Source organism: Perognathus longimembris, chromosome 9 (genome assembly GCF_023159225.1).
Source record: "Perognathus longimembris pacificus isolate PPM17 chromosome 9, ASM2315922v1, whole genome shotgun sequence".
NCBI lineage: Eukaryota > Metazoa > Chordata > Mammalia > Rodentia > Heteromyidae > Perognathus > Perognathus longimembris.
Window position 1 is genome coordinate 46,603,309 of NC_063169.1, and position 19,233 is coordinate 46,622,541.

At 35.4% G+C, this 19,233-nt stretch overlaps 1 pseudogene; it reads right to left on the minus strand.

Annotated features, from left to right (window-relative positions):
• Positions 1–289: 289 nt before the first annotated feature.
• On the minus strand, positions 290–1,452 carry LOC125357711 (annotated as a pseudogene).
• Between the last annotated feature and the right edge of the window lie 17,781 nt (positions 1,453–19,233).

A 19,233-nucleotide genomic window follows, 5' to 3' on the forward strand; every position in this document is an offset into this window, starting at 1 on the left:
TCTTCTCTGTGAAAGCTTTCCTATAATTCTTTGCCCCAGTCTTCTCTCTGAACTCATACAACATTAAGACCCCCCACCTTGTCTTACAATTACTTCTTTATGTGTCTCTAAACAAATAATAGTTCTCATGAATAACACATTCTCAGAATAATATGAATAAATGAGACAAATGATACATACTCACAAATGCACACTTACTAAATACATTTAGGCGTTACTATTTTATCCAGTTGTTTGTTTGTCCTCACTGAAATTTTTTTAAGGTCTAATCATTTATTACTAAAGACTCTTATTTTTGACTGGACTCCGACTTAGAAGTAGGAGCTCTCAGATAGGACACTTCTGCCAGTTGGTCCCTGTGGTTTTCTTTGGCTCCTTCATTCTACTAACCAAAAATTTAGCATTTTCTGCAGCCTCCTCCTTGTTTTTCTTAGTACATACAGTGGCATCTGTGTTTCAGTACACCTGGAGTAACAAGTCACTGAATCATGGGTGTTTTGGTACTGGATTCTTGTACCTTCTTTGTTCAAGGGTTTTCTTTTTTTTTTTTTAACTCTTAAACTTAATCTGGTTTTATTTCAGAAGAAATAGTTTTTCATCTCCCTTTTACCTTTTTCAATGCCTAAATGATTACGAATCCAAAGTTATGAGAAAGTTATGGGACAATATAGCTAGTTTAATATTCAATATGCATAACCTATTGGCAGACATTGTCTTCTTTAGAAAGACTGAAAGCTTTACAGATTCTCCTAGCCCTTTTGGGTCCCAGAGAGTGGGGAAGAGTGGTATCTGTCAATCTAGAAATATATTTTTTGTCTTTCCTTCTCTTTCCTTCCTTCCTTCCTTCCTTGCTTGCTTCTTCCCTCCCTCCCTTCTTTCTTCCCTTCCTTCCTTCCTTCCTTCCTTGCTTGCTTCTTCCCTCCCTCCCTTCTTTCTTCCCTTCCTTCCTTCCTTCCTTCCTTCCTTCCTTCCTTCCTTCCTTCCTTCCTTCCTTCCTTCCTTCCCTTCCTTCCTTCCTTCCTTCCTTCCTTCCTTCCTTCCTTCCTTCCTTCCTTCCTTCCTTCCTTCCTTCCTTCCTTCCTTCCTTCCTTCCTCCTCCTCCTTCTTTTTTCCCCCACAGTAACCAAGTTGAAAACACTCAGATTGACATCCATAACTCAACCCTGAAGAGATTTGCTCTTTCTCTCTCCAGTTCTTGGTCTGTAACAGGAATGCACCTTGCTCAGTAGTAAAGAACTGGGCCACGAGTCAAGACATCTTGCTTCATGGGAAAGCCTTGTATGTCATTCCCACCACTAATTCAGATCACATAGCCCTTCCATTCTTCACCCTCAGCATCAGCGTCAACTTCGGTGACCATATGCTGGTCATTGAAAGTAAGAAGTTTGCATTCATTGTTCACTTCCTTGAGTTTCTGATGCCACTTTTTGGGAAGGAGATACTCAGCTTCATGTGGAAGCAGCTGCTTACTCTGGAGGTACCATGCAAAAGAGCCTTGTTGCTCTATAATTACCAATCTGATCACAAAACAGGATATATTCTCAGGAACCAAGGCTGTGGCTATTATCAAATAAGACAATTCAATCTAGAAATTGTTCTAATTCCCTCCAGGGCTAGATGTTTTAGAAACCTCCAATATGTCCATTTACTTATCATCCAATTATTTTCTGTTTTAATTGAACATTCATAACACATTTACTTCTTTTTTTCACATAGAATCTAGATGTGAATAGTTTTGTTTGTTTTCCCAAGATCTGGTTTGTAGCTATTAATGCCACTAGACTCAGCCCAACATGTTGTCTTTTAGGAAAATACCCATCAGTGCTTAAGAAAGGACACTGTTGCATTCTAACAATTGACTGTATAAAATACTCTTGTAAGCTTCAGCTTCTAGTGCCAGTGTCTATCCTTACAGTTGTTCAGTAAGTAGAAGTAGTTTAAGAGGTGTTTGAATTATTAGGTGAGGGAAGTCACTGTAACAGTTAAACAAAATAACTAAATACATCTGAAGCCATATAATTTAATGTATTAAGAGCTGATCTTTTGAAAATGTCTAGAAAGTTATCCAATATCCTACTGACCAGCATTTTAAGACACATTTTATAGCCTAAACCCTCAACTTAAGTGCCTACACAGTCCACTGTGGAGAAGGAAATGGCACAAAGGTAACCCTAGCCATGGGGGTAAAAATGCTGTTTCTTTAGTGTAGCATTATTTCCCTGTAAGTATTGTAATTGACAAGAAACTTCCCTTAAATGTGCTAAATCAATTAATTACCCCCACACACTTGCTTTAACATCCTGCACCATGGAAACAACTTCCAGATGTCACATTTGCTAATAATTCCTTGGTCAAATTGTTTCAGTGATTCTACTGTATCACTCTGACCAGAAGTGCAAGGGGCTGAATCATAGACAACTGACATCAAATCACTCTTGTCATGAACTGAATCTTGGTATAGCTGCAAAGTTGCCATCGTAAGTACATAATTTAATCGTTTTCTACCTTGACCTTTTTAATAAGCAAAAACAAATCAATGCCCAAAACAACAAAAAGTAACAAAAATGAGTATCTTTGTGTTTTGACAAGAACTAGATATGTGCTTAGCTGTGAGAGCATTTTGAGGCTCACCCGACCCTGCATAAAAATGACCTCTTTAACTCATTTTCCCATCGAGAAAGCCTATATAGCAACATTACCCTCTGTTTGCTATTAAATCTGGTCTTTTTTTCATTTAGAGTCTAATGCTTGTTTTATTTTAGCGCATTTAAAAAAATGTTATTCTAACATACCCAACGAATTAGATTTCTGAAGTTCACTGTTGTGGAGAATCTGAATAGTTTCATGTTTACCCTAATAGTTAAGTTTTCTTCATTAAATGTCATTTTGCAAGATGAAGAGATACATTTGGAATTGCTTTGCGGCCTTAAGATTTTTCTAGAATCTTTAAAACCACATTGCCATTAGTTGAACTTTTTCTCAAGTTTTATGCATTTTATTAACATAAAACCATAAGGCAAATTTGCTTTCAATAATTTTCTTCAGGCTTGTGCTTTATTAGAAATAACTCATTTATAGAAAACCTTTTATTTGGATTGGTGGTGAGAATAAACACATAGTTCTTGGTGACTTTTATTATTTATTATAAAGTAATTTGGCAGGGTGTTGTGTAGGCAACTAAATGAAATAAAAGATTAATCAGAACTACCAATCTTTTTTTGATTTGCAGAGTAACAGAAACCAGCAGTCCAGCTCTGTTTTACTCCCCAAAGGTTTGGCTCAGTATGTGCCAGTGATGGAAAACATCGTCCGCCTATAAAGCAACAATTAGGGCTGGTTTCCATTGACTCAATCAGTCAAATGTAAAAATACAAAAGACTAATATAAAATAAGCCCTTTTCTGTGGGGCTTCACATGCCAGAAACGTGAACACCCTTGGATATGCGTTGCTCCTGCTATTTACCAATGTTCTACTGGAATTTTAGGTTTAAAAGTTCATAGTTTAATTGCAGAATGAAACACAGGAGAGTAAACATTAGCAGCTTTCCCCTGGACAATGGCCGAGTTTAGAGGAAAAGACATAACTCACAAAAGGTGAGAGTCAATGGGAAGCTAATGATTTAAATGACTTAGTCTCTTGGTATAATCATTTTCTTTCATGGGTATATATTAACTGAATTTAAGTATTAGAAAAAGTTCAAACCCACATAAGTGTTCAATATTATTTTTCAGAATTATTTATAAAAACACAACATTAAAAGGTCTTAGTTACATGTGCATTGCTCTGTACATATTTTAATGTCAGCAGCAAAAACTGACTTCTACTGACATCAACCTGTGTAAGTTGAACTTTCAAATCCACTGTGAATATGTATTTGCAAGAGATGATAATGTAATTGTTAAGGAAAGATGTGAAATTCAGATATTTTCTGGGGAAAAATAACTAGAGTGATAATAGTTACAGATCATGAAATGCTATGATCTATTCACTCATAGCTATCTCATATATATGCACACAAATGTGCACATGCACACACATAGAAAGTATCTTTGAATTACATAGAATGAATGGATAATAGATACAGGAAAGATCTACCCAGAGCTGAGTAGAGGATTGAAAGTACTGTATCAATGCTGTATCTATAGATAGAGCTGGTTTTTAGTAGCAACAAATGCCATTCCTTTGGGGTGGATAGTTCCATCACTGCTTACTTAGGAGAAAAAAAGATAGCTAGATGATGCTTAAAGAGCTTTTGAGATTCAACCCTTCCTTAATGGTGTGCTTACAAGCCATTATAACAGAAAGAGGACTACTGAAAGATGAAAGAGAAAGGGGGAGTGAGGGAGATAAGAAAGTGTAATAAAAGGGAAGAATATCACCAAAATATCTAGGTGCATGCATGGAAATACCATGATGAAACAAACCCATTGCTGCACACAACTAACAGAAACATATTATTACAATTATTATGGGTTGCTGTGTAAGTAATGGTTCATCCAATTTGACTGTTAAAAATATTTACTATAACTTTAGATGATATCAAAAGCATCCCAGTTCTCTCATGACTGCAATGCTGTGCTCTTACTTTGAAGGGCTAATTTCTTCATGATCATTTAAGTCCCAGTTAAAATCTCATTTATCCACTAGTAAAAGTATCTATTCATTTTTGTCATCACAATGTTGCCACACATATTTTGATGGTGGTGTTATTAACAATGGACTACCCATGTTGTCAGTAACTGCAGCAGCTGAAAGACAGATGAGATATTTAGTTATTTAGCAGCTCCCCACGCAGGTACTGATGAAAGTATTATGCATTTAGATTATCCCCTGTGTACCTTTATGAATAAATGACCGAGTGCAATTTGCCAGATCAGAGTTAGTGAGGCACAGACTTGTAAACAAAGGTGCTATTACTTCCTACTCCTAGGAGCAGGAAGAATCAGATTCAGCTCTTTCAGTTCCTGACTTGGTACCCAAGATAGTCATTACAATCACTGGGGCTTTGACTTTCTCATTCGTAAAAATATTTCTAAACCATCTTAAGTTCTCCTGTAGTTTCAGATATTATCCATATATTAGAATAATACCTTTTTAATTTGGCATTAGCAGTACACAAGAAGGTATGGGTAACAAACAAACACATGGGAAAATGAACCACATGACTTTAGTTTGTACATACTGAACCTGTGCCATACAAGACTATGTGTAAGATATAACTCTGAAAACAATTTGCATTAAAAATACTCCATAAGTGGTTTACCTCTGTATAAAAAGGTCTTGTGTTCCTTCATACATACAGAAACCAAAATAGAAAACCAGTTTAGTGGTGTGTAAAATGGTGTTAGGAAAAGATAAATAATATGCAATCTTCTTCAGTGAATATTACTTATCATATGCTAAAATGTCACTTTACCACTGGAAAAAGAGTTTGGAATTGAATTCTTCTGTTATTAGTAGCTGCCTAATTTTTTTTTATAAAAATTGAAGCATCTTCAAGTAGATGAAATTAACTTAATAGTTAAAACCAGATGAGGCAATTGCCAATATAGTGACAATCCCTACCTAAATCTGAACTGCAATGATAAATTTCACCAACATTATGACAAAAGCAGTATGCATTCTTAAACTCCCAAAGAGGAACCCTAATAACTCTTTTTCTGTGAGTCTACACACATGCACTAGTAACAAGGAAAATTAGACTGAGTAATAATTTGGGTGTTTTTGTTTCATGATCATTTTTACTTTGGGGTAGTATATAAAAGAGAGAGGGAGAGAGAGAAGAGAAAAAGAAATACTGTATCACGTTCACTGAAGAATTTGGTACAGCTATAATTTTAGATGAAAAGCAAAAGTGTGCCCTTCATGTAGGGATAATTTTTAAAAGCCACTCATCTGATGTTTACACATGTTACTTAAAGGAATAAAAAGACTTGTTAGCCATATATTTTTTCTAGTTGAGTAATGATCTTTATAATGGTGATGATGCTGATGATACTGATGAAAATGATAATGCACCAAAGGAAATATTGTAAAGCTTCAAAACTTCCTACTCTATTTCAGATGAAACAATATCAAAAGGCAGATAGAGTTCTTTGTATACCTACTTAGATAGCACACACGGATTTATTAGGTGTACTGTGAATAGTAGGTGGTGGTGAACTCTATTGAGGGCTCTATGTAAGGCTAGATAGTAAGGGCCAATAATACAAACATCTGACTTAGTAAATTCATTCCAATTGCTGATCACATTCAATAAAATCAAAACAAAATTAGCACATTAAGCTAGCAAAAGGGTTGATTGATTCATCCAGTAATATATCTAACACTGCCAGCCAGACTAGAAACTCAGTCCCTCAGAGATAGTTAAAGGAAGGCAGCCCCTTGTGACTGGTAAGTAACAAATTTCTCTGTAGCTACTCAGTCTATTTTGGGATAGACCCAAAACAAGTCCTGAATAGGAAGGCTTATATTTTTTGAAAGTATCTGGAACAAAATATTATACTTTGCTTATATTTTCTAATCTAAGTGTCAAATCTCATTCTTCCAATTTACTGTCAATTTTGAGCTTTATCTACATGTTAGCTCAATAGCAATAATTCATATTTTTAGTTGGGCTCATTGCAGCCAAAAATATCATTCTATTAGAAAGTTGAAGATCTAGATTCTGCAGCAATGGCTACCTGCCATCTTGGTGGGATGCATTTTCCATGCTGTAGCCATTGCTTTTTCTCATTCATGACTAGGAAATATTGCTAAAATTGGTACTGTGAATGACAAGAGTTGGAATGAAAAAGTATCATTGATGGGTGTTCTATACTGATGAAAAATGAAATTTTTATCACTGAACTGTGCTCTTACATCTGTTTCCTGGGAAGAAGAAACTCAGTGCCAGTAACAAGTATGTTAATTACAATTTGGGCCATAGCTTCAAAAATCTTTAAGTAAATGCTGAATACTTTAGTTCAGTCAGGAAATTTGCTAAGACACATTTCTCCTGGCAGCTGCCAAGGAGAATGTCTGTTTTTAATACTTGAAAGATATACCAGATTTGCACTTTTAAATAACCACAGTTTTATAGCTCTTTTTGGATTCCCATGGAGTTCTCGGTCCATTTTCAGTTTTCAAAGGCAGAAAATGGGTTTCTTTGGTGCCAAGCATACAACTACTCTGAACAGCATTTAGTTCAGAGTCAAAAGACCTGATTGCTTTTTCAAACACTATTCCATATATACTCAGTATTATTTAGTAATACCAGGTATAAATGCCCTGTCTGCTAGGACCCAGAGTTCCTAAGTCTGATATGAGCCTGATGAAGACAGCACAGCTATCTGCATTTAACAAGGACACATGTATGGACAATCTGACCTCATAATCAGATCTACTCTGTAGAAACTCCTATTTATTTTAGAGGAGTAGAAAAATGAGCATTCAAATATACATATCTATAAAATATTATATAATAATACACAATATTACATAATTATGTAATATATAATATTGTACATATTATATATTTAGAGGAGTAGAAAAATGAGCATTGATATCTATAGTATATATTATATACTAATATATAATATAGTTACATAATATTAGATAATATTATAAATAGATATAAATTTGCTTCATGTAAAACTGGTTCCAGACTCCAAATGAAGAAACTAAGTTAGGGACAAATGGCAGAGATGATTTTCCAAGCTTAGTCTTCTCAGTCATCATGTTCACAGAAGAAGTAATAAAGGCAAAATTAAGTTTCATTTTAAATGATCTAATAGTCCATTAATACGTCAAAAAGACATGGAAATATTTGACATAAATTTATTGATGACTTCTGCCTCATTTTTCTCATGTGGAAATCAAACCAATCTCCTGTTCAGCAAAAGAAGTCCATCAATATGCTTGTAGCTCACACCTTTAATCCTAGGTAATTAGGAAGATGACATCTAAAAATTAAAGTTTGAAGCCATCCAAGGAAGGAAAATTCTGTTAGTCTGTCGGAAATAAACTAGCATAAACTCAGAAAAGCTAAGGAATAATACGCAGGCTCTGACTTTAGGCACACAGCACAGACACCAAAAAAAAAAAAATCAAAATTAATTGAACACTACAAGGGTTTACAACAGGCTTTATTATTTTTCATCAGCATTCATTTATGTCATATTTTTATTATGGACCTGCTGAGTATTTGATTTCAATATGGTTGACATAAATCCTGACTTTCTTATACAAGCCATACTTTGAATAACATGGAAGTTTCAGGACAAATGATCTGGTTTTTTTTTTTTTGGTTGTTTAAACAGCTTAATAAAAACCTCATAAAGAAAATTTTATTTATACACACACACACACACACACACATTGCTGTGAGATAGTTCTTTTTCCATTTATAATGCTATCTGGACTTTGATATTTTTCATAGAAGGAGAAAAAGTGAAGAAGCATTTTGTTTTTTTAATTCAGCATCACGACAGTACCTTTACCACTTCTGTTATACTACATGTTTAAGGAGAAATCTCATTCAATCTCATAAAAATCATGTACCATAAATACTATCCAATTTCACAGACAAAGTACATTTCAGAAAACTAAAGTGGTTTGCCGGTGATTCTGCAGCTATTAATTGGGAAATCAGAAATTATAACCAGGTCGGTTTGAATAGAAAAATACTTCCTCTGTGTGTTACATTTTGTTGGAGGAAAAAAAGTAGAATATTTTAGGGCAATTTTCTTCCTGAAAGTATTAAATGTTAAAAGTATGCTCTATTATTTTAAATGTTTCATGTCATAAGAACATAGAACACAGGTAGATGTGTACAAATAGAAGTTCTTGGGTTATTTAAGATTCACTTAGCTGGGCACCAGTGACTCACACATGTAATCCTACTTACTCAGAGGCTGAGATCTAAGGATTGCCATCCAAAGCCAGCCCAGGCAAGTCGGTGAGACACTTATTTCCAATTAACCACCAGAAAACTAGAAGTGGTGTTGTGACTCAAAATGGTAGAATGCTAGCCTTGAGCAAAAGAACTCAGGGTCAGTACGCAGGCCCTAAGTTCAAACCCCATGACTCACCAAAAATGGAAGAAGGGGAGAGAGAGAGAGAGAGACAAAGAGAGAGAGAGAGAGACAGACAGACAGACAGAGACAGACAGAGAGACAGAAAGAGACAGAGAAGCAGAGAGAGACAGAGACAGAGAGAGACAGAGAGAAAGAGAGAAAGAGAGACACAGAAAGAAGGAAGATCAACTTCATGTTATGTTCCCTGATGGAATAACAAAAAATAAATGTAGAGATGTATCATTGATGTGCTAGTCTTGCGCAAAAAAAAAAAAAAAAAAAAAAAAAAAAAGCTTAGGAATAGCACTCAGGTCCTCAGTTCAACCTCCATGAGCTACAAACAAAACAAAACAAAAATTCATTTTCTCTTACTGGGTTGTCATCTTTCACTAAATCAAGTAAATTAACCAAATTATATGTTTTTATAAACCTACTAAGGACCCTGATTTTCTGACTCATATTGAAATATGAACAGATTCAGGTAATATATCATTGCCATCATTTCTTTTTCCTCTAGCCCTGTATCGGGCTCCTGGTAGTAGGGTAGAAGAGAGGTAGTGGGGAAAAAGGAAGAAAGAAACGAAGAAAAGAAGGTATAAAGGAATAAAGGTAGGAAGGAAATTTTATGATTCAACATGATCTCAAATAATTCATGAATGTCTTTACTTTTTGTTTTGATTGATTACTACAGGCTCATTTCCAGGGAGCAACAAACTCCTCTTCTTCTCCCTATGCACTTCCAAAATCCAAATCAACAACTACCAAAGAAGCAACAACAACTAGAATGACTGCTTCAAAATAAATAGTAGTAGAGGAGCCCAACCTATAAAATAGACCAGTGGATCTACTAGATGTTTGCTCACCAGTCTCTCAATAGTCAGGGAAGGCACAGTCATTGCAGTCATTGAAGGCTTGCTCTGTTCTCTCTATCATTTGAATGAAAAGCTCAAAGCCCAATACTGCTCATTCAGCCATCACTGAGTGAAGTCATCATCCTTCACCAAAAACATCTCACTGCATGAGAGCATAGCCAAGGTGTTTTGGTCAGGCTCTGTGAAAATGCTTTGGCCCACTAGACATCATATGATTCCATAAAGTAACTAAAATCCTGTGTTGTTGCTCTGAAATTCAACCCTAAAGAAAGGATTTCAAAGTACTCTGTAATATTCTCTCCAGTTTTCAGTCTGTGCCACCTAAAGAGATACAAGTGGTTTTGATGCTTTCATTTTGCAACCAACAAAAGACTATTAGTTGTTTAACCATGGAAAGAAAGCATACTCATTTGTACAATAAGTTGAGGCATTCTATAAACACTGAGTCTACACAGAAGGCAATTCCACTTCCAACCTGGATTGCTCATATAGGAGGTTAGAGAGCAATCAGTGATACCAAAATAAACAAAGATAGAAAGAATATGGCAAGAAGAAGGATTGAGTCCAGATTATAAAGGTTGTTACTTTAGTCAGTAACATTATTTCTTAAGAGAGATGAACCCTTTTAAATGTCTTATTTTCTTAATAGGATATTTAAAATAGGAGGCCAAGAATGAAACACAAACACTTGTGTCTAGATAGCAAGCCAGTATGCTTCATGGCTCCTCTTTGTAATTGTATTAAATGACAGAGAAGAGGACTGTTGAGCAATAAAGAGCGTAAATTGGAGATAGTTTGCATCTTGGCTCTGACAGTGTTTAATCTAAGGCAGTTTGTTTAACCTTGCATGTCTCTGTTTCCCCATTTACTAAGGTGAGACCTATAATAATGTCTACTTCACATGGTCTTTATGAGAATTTGATGGCATAAATGTTTGGCAACATGCCTAATACACGATAAGCTTTACTATATGATGGCTACCTATTAATATGCTTGTCTTGTTCCCTGTTTCTAGTTCATGGCCATTATTTGTAATTGGAAGTATAAACCAGCTTCAAAGCTCTGGGGCTTTGATGCTTTCTCCGAGAAGAAAACCCTCAAAGCCTCTGTTACTCAGTGTAGACAGTCTTTGTCAAACAAACACTGGAGAGTCCAGATCATGGAAACCACACACATCCCAAGGAGTAAAGGTGATGAGCACTCATTGTTGACTATTTTGAGAAATCTGAGGATTTCTCAAAAAATGATATCCACACTACACTAGTTCCACGATGTTTATTTCATTAGGAAGCAGAAGAAACAATGTATGTTATTGTTCTCTAAAAGACAGATGAGAACATTCAGAAATAAGCACGGCTTACTATAGAGGAGGGAAAAAAGGAAACTAACCATAAAATGTACCAATTATCCAACTTCCAGAAATGAACATTGACAAATAAGTAGAACTATAAAGAATGTTAGACTCATTAAGTTCAATTCCTCTCACCAACATGGCAGCCCAGAAAATGGTCACATTAATGAGAAATTTCCCAAAAATTCAAGGTCAGAGCCAGGGCAGAAGGCACCCCCAGCAGTTCCTGGTGTATTTTCTAGTATAGGGTCTCTAACAGCTGAGCCATTATTAAATAGTTCCAAGTGAACATGTTCAACAAAACTGTAGTTTAGGTATATTTAAAAATTGGGCCAGTATTTTCCCTTAATTTTTAGTTATTTTTCTCAGAAAATTATAAATATGGAGTTATTGTCAAACTTTAAACTATGCTTTATTTTTCTTTTTGGATTTTGAATGCAAATCACGGTAAAACCACTAGTTTCTTATGTATGCACTCATATTTAACTCTGTACACATTTATTTCTAATATTGTTATTTCCAGAAAAGACATGTTCTTTCTTCCTCCCCCATATATCTGAAGTCTTTCTCCTTTACACAACAGTTCAAGCAGCTTTGAATCATGCACAGATGCTTCCAAGTTTCTGAAATTTAGCTGTTTGGAACTTTCTTTTTCTCATTTCGCGCGCGTGTGTGTGTGAGCATGCGCATACACATGCGTGTATGTGTTGCTAAAAACCAAACCAGACTCCCTTACAGGTTATTTATACACTCTGTCATTAAGCTACATGTTACCTATCCCTCCCATATTCCTCTGTATTGATGTTTCTCTACAGCTACATTTCACTTGGGGGGGGGGCATGCCAGTCTCAGTCTCCTGAGTTGCTGGGATTGCAGGTATAAGCCACCAACACCCAGTGAAAGACATTTTCGACTCACAACTTTATTTAAATACTTTTATTTCGCCAATATATCAATGTCTTACCCATAATAGGCACTCAGTAACAATGCTAAAATTAACCAAATCTGTGTCATTGTTTAAAATTCCACAGTCTTCATGGAAATAACCAAGTTAATGACACAAAACTTATTATCTGCAATAGGAATTTCAGGTTCTGGCACTTGAAATGTTTCATTAGAAAAATTTATCTGTCTGTCTTCTGTCTTTCTATCTAGAATGCTTTCCACTTAACATATACCTAATATATTCTCTTTATATAAATGGAATCCTTAAGAAAAATTCTTTTCTACCATCAGCTAGGATTTAAGACAAATCACTGATTCCATCCTATTACAAATTTTCTGTTTCATAAACAACTTTCGTGAATGTGAAGAAATTAAAGCACTGGGCAGATTTCCATGACAACTGTACCTAATAGTAACTGCCCCAGTTGTTAACTAGCTCAGCCAGTGTTTAGGCTGTACAGTTATTCCTATAAGTATCTTAGAAGAGAGTTTGCTCTGTATCACCCCATAAGCTTTTAAGGTTAGCTTGATCAAATTAAATCACAATAAGAAAAGAATAAATTTAGAATACTCTACATTCCTTTTGGTGTATGGGAACTGAGTGCTGGCATTTTGTTACTGATATTTTGCCAGAAGTGCTGTCTATAGACTCACTACCTCACATACCAGGGTATTTGTCAAAATGGAACCTCTGAGATCTGAAACCAGACTAATCACTCAGATAGCTCTAGAATGGGGCCAGTAATCTGAATTTGTTGTACCTTCAAATTTGAAAGTTGATGAACAATAAAAGTAAAGAACAAGAAGCTACAAATGCATATGGGGGAAAAGTCAGTTTAAGGAAAACTTGGTGAAAACCATTCACCAAACTATATTGTTCATCTATGGCATTTTCCTGACTGCATTTCAATTTCCTGCTCTGCAGGTTCATAGCACAAATCATTTCTCACCAAAGGTTATTAAATTTCTGTATGTGATGAGATTTCACTGGAAAAGTGAAATTGTTCTGCCAGAAACATCACCATTGAGTTAAGAAGAAGAAACTGGTTCCAGACAGCCTGCCTTCTGGATGACCATGAAGACAACTCTCTGACTTGGTTTCTTAAGGGTGTAGGTTGGGTGGTCTCTGAGAACAGTAGTTCAAAAAGTAGAACAGAAAACACTCCATGTAATTTAATATAGCATGCAGTCTCAGGCTGGACAAGGCCCAGGGCTGATCCCATGTGGAGATCAAATTTCTACTGTGTCCACAGAATGGGGGACACCCTGTCCCCAACCACCATTGGCAGCCTTTGTGGGAAGACTGACAAAGCAGCTGTGCTACTTTATCTAGTCAAAGAAAAGAAAGTGACCACCAGATCCCAGGGCTGCCACTCTTTTAACTGTTATAAGAAACTTGAGGGGGTGCGGAAGGGGGAGGGGGCAACACCTTGAAGGTTTTAAGGAAAAAAGACACAAAAATTGTTCTTATCCCTTTGAGAATATCATCCAGGATTTATTTTCTGAAATAAAAACTTAGAAGGACAAAATAAACACACATTAAACTATCAATGGCTAAATATCACTTTGGGATTTGACTATTTTCCTTCATGAAATAATGTTATGGGGCCAAAACCAGAATGCTTATAAAGACTAATTACAAATGAAATCAAAACTGCTAAGTGGCTGATTCACATATGTCAAATATATTTAGTATCCTGTTTTGGGATACATAGTAAAACACATTAAAAAATTTAAAAATAGATCCCTTTAGCCTTATCAATTTTTTTTTAGAAAAAAGCCACTCAATGAATCAATGGAACAATGGAAAAGTCTAACCTTAAAAAAACAGTAAACTATACAAAAACACATTAGTAATAAACTTGGCCTACCTAGTCATGAATATTATCTATATGACACTAAATTAAGCTTAAACAAGACATATTTTGAATTGAGCCTTTTTTAACTTTCCTTACAAAAGCCTGAATTTAAAACCTCAAGCTCTAAATGATTCTTGAGCCCCATAGTATCCAGAATTTTTTAGAAGTCAGTTTATTTTGGTGGCACCGGAAGTGAGCAAATCTGCTCTGGTTTGCCACAACCTCCAGAGCTAATGGCTCTATGGCCGTGAGATGGACACTTTTACGGTTATCTTACATTTGTGTATAGCTATCTTCAAGTTTAATCCCCTGAGGTCAAGGACCCTGTCTTTGTTGGTTTATACTATCTAAAGTAATATATTCATCCGTAAATAACTGTGTTTGGTCATCACAAGTCACCTCAATTGTGTTTTTCCATAAATGCAAATGTTATTTAAAGCTGCAATATAGTTCAAGCACACCAGAACATTTATCAAGCCTATTGATGTGAGCTCTACCGAGGCATACACAACCAGGAAACGTGGAGTCATAGCAAGGTGAAAGTCACAATCCAGAAAGACTGGCTTATCTTTTTGAAAAAGAGTATGAATGAGGGTCAAAGAAGTGCTGGCGGCACCCTCTAAATCAGATGGAAACTGATGGATATGTGCATTGTGATTTTGGAAAAGTTGAGGCAGAATATTTTGCTTTGGAAATGACCATTGCATGAGGTGTTAAGGGTACAGGAAGACTTTTGTTTCCTAACAGTCATTAGTGCATATTTGATGAAGTTTTGTTTCCTCTAGCATATATGCTTGTTATGATTTCTAACTTTGTGGCCCATCAGAATCATAACAATACAAACTGAAATCTCTACCACTACCAGATTTCAGCACTTTGACTACTTATTTTAGGGGCTTGGAAACCTGTTTATGTGCAAAGCTTCAACGGTGATTCTAGTGTCTGATGGTCTATCAGGTTGGAGATCCCTATGTTTGCTCATGTACTAGATGCATTGCCAGGATATGTTGCTTTGTGTTTTTTCCAAGGACCCTGGTGTTTCTTTGACTAAAACACAAAATGATATCCCAAGAAGTCAGACACAAAATTAAGATGAAATTCATCACCTCACAGACTCCTCATATAACAAAAATCTGGAAAAGTTTGCAAAAATGACCTTCTTATACTGGAAACTATATCTTCTAAACATTTCTCGGGTAATTTTTTAATCTGAAGCCAGGTGTGTGACCCACAGGAAGAAATGAAAAGACAATTCCTCAAAGAACACCAATGAAGTACTTATAATTGACACATGGATTAGATTTTGGATATGGGAGTCTCCCTTTAATAGTTTTAGGGAAGCAGTGAAATCCTCATATACAGGTGAAGAAGCAGAACTGTGACAGACTTCCTCCTCAAAGTGCAGTCCATGTACCAACAGCAAGGACACCATCAGGCAACTTCACAACACCAGGTCTAAAGCTAGGTCTTGGAAGCGGAATCTGAACTGTTCACAGGACCTCCCCAGTAGTGGGTATTTGCTGCTGGAGAAGATTCATTTCCACAAAGCTTCTCATGGCACTCAATGAACAATGGCTTCTATGTCACCTGCCTTGCCTTCCAGATACATATCTTAAACCTCAGTCCTTGTTTGAACTCTCAACTCCTGGCCTTGACCCTATTGCTCCCTAAATCTCAGAAGAGCAATAAGTAAAAGAATCTTAAGTCCTTTATACAGATGAAGTACTTGTATTGGGAGGCATGAAGCTATTCATTGTTCTCAAGCATTACACTGGTGTTATGCTCCAAGATGAATAGGCAGTATGCTTAGTTTTAAGAAATTCATAAATTATTGGGGGACAGAGACAGTATCAAATCACCATAATGTGTGTGACAAATGAGAATTCCGTATGTTAGTAAGGGAGTAATGAGATCCATACCTCATATACTGCTTGTTGGAATATAAACTGCTGCAACTTTCTTGCAAACAATTTGCTAAATACATTAAAAGTCTCCACGCGTACTCAAATTTGGATAGTTTATACATAACAGAGTAAGGAACTATTGTATGAGGCTTAGTAGGGAATACACTATCAGATTTATATTTTGGAAAGTTTACTTTGGCTTAATGTAGGGGAGGAATTGGAAGGATACAAACTGGAAGCAAGGAGATTAATTAATAGGCTGTTACAACAAACTGACATTTTTTCTAATCTAAGAAAAATGAGATCTTGGAATAGGGCCAAGATTATGTCTAAATTCTTTGAGCCTAATATGCTTAGATGCAGCTTTTCTAGGAAGTAGAGATGCATGACTGACAGAGATTTATTTACAAAGATGTGTGGCCAGTGGTGTTTATAGTAATAGAAAAAAATTAAATATCTAACAATATTCAGTATCCAACTTCTCCTTAAACAATTCTTACTATAGAGATTTGTTACAGTTTGTATAATCATTCAGATATTATTTATACAGAATTGATATGACAGTAGGAAAATCCTGCATTCAAAATTTTTCTTATCTTCTCCTAGTTTACTCACTAGAGTTCTAGTCTCGACCTATATCCCTTTCCGGTGTCCATGATAATTCAGTTATATTGAACTACTACATAGTCTCTAAACATACAAGTGCTTCCATTATCCCATGCTATTAAGCAAATGAGATTTGTTTGTGTTCTTTCATAAAGCAAGAAAAAACAACAGAAATGAAGAGACGTTATATATTTTACAACTAAGAAAAGTTATGGTTGCATTTCTTCCTTGTACCCTCAGCGGATCCCTCTTCTTATATAAGTGAAGCTCACATCTCTGGAGCCAATTATTATATTAAATAATTATCTATTTACTTGTCCCTTGGCATTTTATGAGCATTAACTAGTCTTACTTTTCCTCAGGCTGGTTCTATGGATACATCTGCAAAAGAACTTGGAACTGTAATTTCCCCCATGATGCTCTTATTCATTGACTCTTCCCTAGGGTCATTACTTACCTTACTATAATAAAAAGCTTCTTAGAGAAATATTTTCCTTCTCAATAACTTAAAGCCACCAACAGTACAAAAAAGTCCTAAATACATTGTTCTTATTCTTTAGACTGAATAAAAATGGTTACAAATAAGTTAAATAAGAAATGTTGATGAAAACAGAAGACCAACTTATTGCACTAACAACTTCATGCTATGTAAAGATTCAATTATTACAAACACAGTACACAAGAAATATTCCTGGGATTCACTGAGTTTAGAAGCGAATGTTTTGAATGCTAAATCTAATATTAAAAATATCATTTCCATAATACTTGATTTGATAGAAAATAAAAAAGATCAAAAGAATGAGTAAAGACATTTAGCTGAATCATCTTATTATATTACCACATAATGTGTATGTGTATCAAAGCCCCAGACAGAATCCCCCAATTATATATAACTATTTTGTCATTTAAAAACAAAATTATACACCCCACCAAACACAGTCAAGTTTAAAGAGTTCTGATTTTATGTAGTGAGTTAGTGCCACACATATTTTGGATGAGAATATTTTCAAAACTTAAGAATCATAGGGCCTCTGGCTTTTAAATGACCACAGTGTAAATGGGAAGACAGACAGTAGCAAATATTACTAACCAATGCTGGACCAGTAAAGTACAACCATTGTGTACAGTTAGCCTTTTCATATTGGAAGTCAGAGTGTAGCTGTTCATGTGGAAATGCAGTATGGACAGAGAAAACAGCTTAAGCAAAAGTAAAAAGGTGGAATATTGTTGACATGTTTGCAGTTCATTGAATGCATGTTTCATGCCACATGGCCATGGAAACTGAGTATGTAAAAATCTTAGAAAGGGCCAAATTTTAGTGTTTAAGTATTCATGCTAAAGTATTTAAACTTTGTGTACCTTTCCTGTGTATTCATTGATATTATTTTACGTTTTACTAAATGTAAATGCATGATTATATCGGTGCTTTGGAAAACTGAAAGTAAGTGATGATTTCAGAAAAAAAGGAGGCTGGGAGATCCTATATTGATTTCTTCTGTCTACAACTTCACTAGGTTCTAAATTATAGATGGGAAAGATGAATTGAAGTGCAAAGGCAGCCTCATGTGCTGTTGTAAATTCGTCATGTCTCAAATAATTATATCTCGTGTATTTAAATATATACATTGAAATTATTTGTTTTGTGAATTCAATTATGTACAAATAGCTGAATATCCACATATAATTTTCAAACATAGTAAATATGAGTTTTCCCAAATAAAAGGAGCTCCTGGACCTGGGAGCACAGGAAGAGCCCTATTCAACACAAATGCTATGTCTTGAGGTAAATCTCAGTTTAGTCTAGACTAGCTGTCCAACTAAGGCATCATATAAATTGACATTTTTGGCAGAAGTTAGAGCAATGGTGGAGAGCAGGATGATCACATTTCAAGGGCAATAAAGGCAAGGTTTTCAAGACCTCATCTCAACAGAAAAAGCTGAGCATGGTGGCATGCACCTGTCTCCTCAGCCATGATAAGAAGCATAGAGGAGGATTTGTCCAGGACTGACCTGGGCAAAAAATGGAATGAAAAGCACTGAAGATCAAGAAGTAGATTCCCTGCCAAGAAAGTGTATAGCCTTGAGTATAAACCCACTAATATCAAGGGAAAAAAAACACATACATAAAAAGGATTCCATAATTTTTCTACAGTATTCTATTCTAACACTTATCACTGGCTCAAGGAAGAAGCCTGTGGTCCATAGTCAGTGATACTTTCTGTTCCAGTTCCCCTTATGTTGAAACAATAGGAAATTTCTTTTTCTTTACTGTAATATTTGGTGAGAAAATGTTCACACAAAAGTTGAGACATTTATTTATATTATTGTGTGAATTTTAGGTAAGTGCAAGGAAAAGTAATTTTTTATATCTAAATAGAAAATTACTTCCCAAATAGGAAATGTTTAATTTATCACTTACTCTATGTCTCTTGTACCTGTGCGGTATTAGGTTATTTAAACTCAAAAATATTTGTTTTCCAATCAGTCAGCTGGCTAGTGTCAAATTAGAGTTGATGATCAAGTACAGAAGTTGAAACCCCTGTGTGTTGTGGGTAGAGATGTAAAATAATACAAACACTATAAAAAGATTATAACAATACTTTAAAACAATTACCTAGATGATTCACCAAGTTCATATA